Source organism: Mus caroli, chromosome 13 (genome assembly GCF_900094665.2).
Source record: "Mus caroli chromosome 13, CAROLI_EIJ_v1.1, whole genome shotgun sequence".
In the NCBI taxonomy this organism is placed as follows: domain Eukaryota; kingdom Metazoa; phylum Chordata; class Mammalia; order Rodentia; family Muridae; genus Mus; species Mus caroli.
In genome coordinates, this window is record NC_034582.1 from 16593176 (window position 1) to 16593572 (window position 397).

Consider the following 397-nt stretch of genomic DNA (forward strand, 5'->3'; position numbering starts at 1 on the left):
GGGGCTCGGAGGCCGCTGTAGAGAAGGGAGTGAGAAGTCCGGCTGCTCTGGGCCCCCCGGGGTGGGGGAAAAGGGAAAAAGCGAAGAGAGGAAAAACGGAGCTGAGGCGGCAAGGTTGGCCACCACCTCAAGGGGAAGAGAAGAGCCGGGCGTGTCTTTTATTTATTTGCACTTATTTGTGCCTTTTCTTTGATTCTTTGGTTATTTAGTCATATTTAGATTTTAAATTTTTAGTCATATTTAGATTGTTTTAAATTTATCTTATTTTACTATTCTTTAGACACCTGTTTTTTAAACAAGAGACAGAAAGTATGGATCCAGATGGGAGCGAAGGTAGGGAATTGGAAGGAATGGGGGAGGGGAACCATAATCAGAATATAGTGTATGAAAATAACTT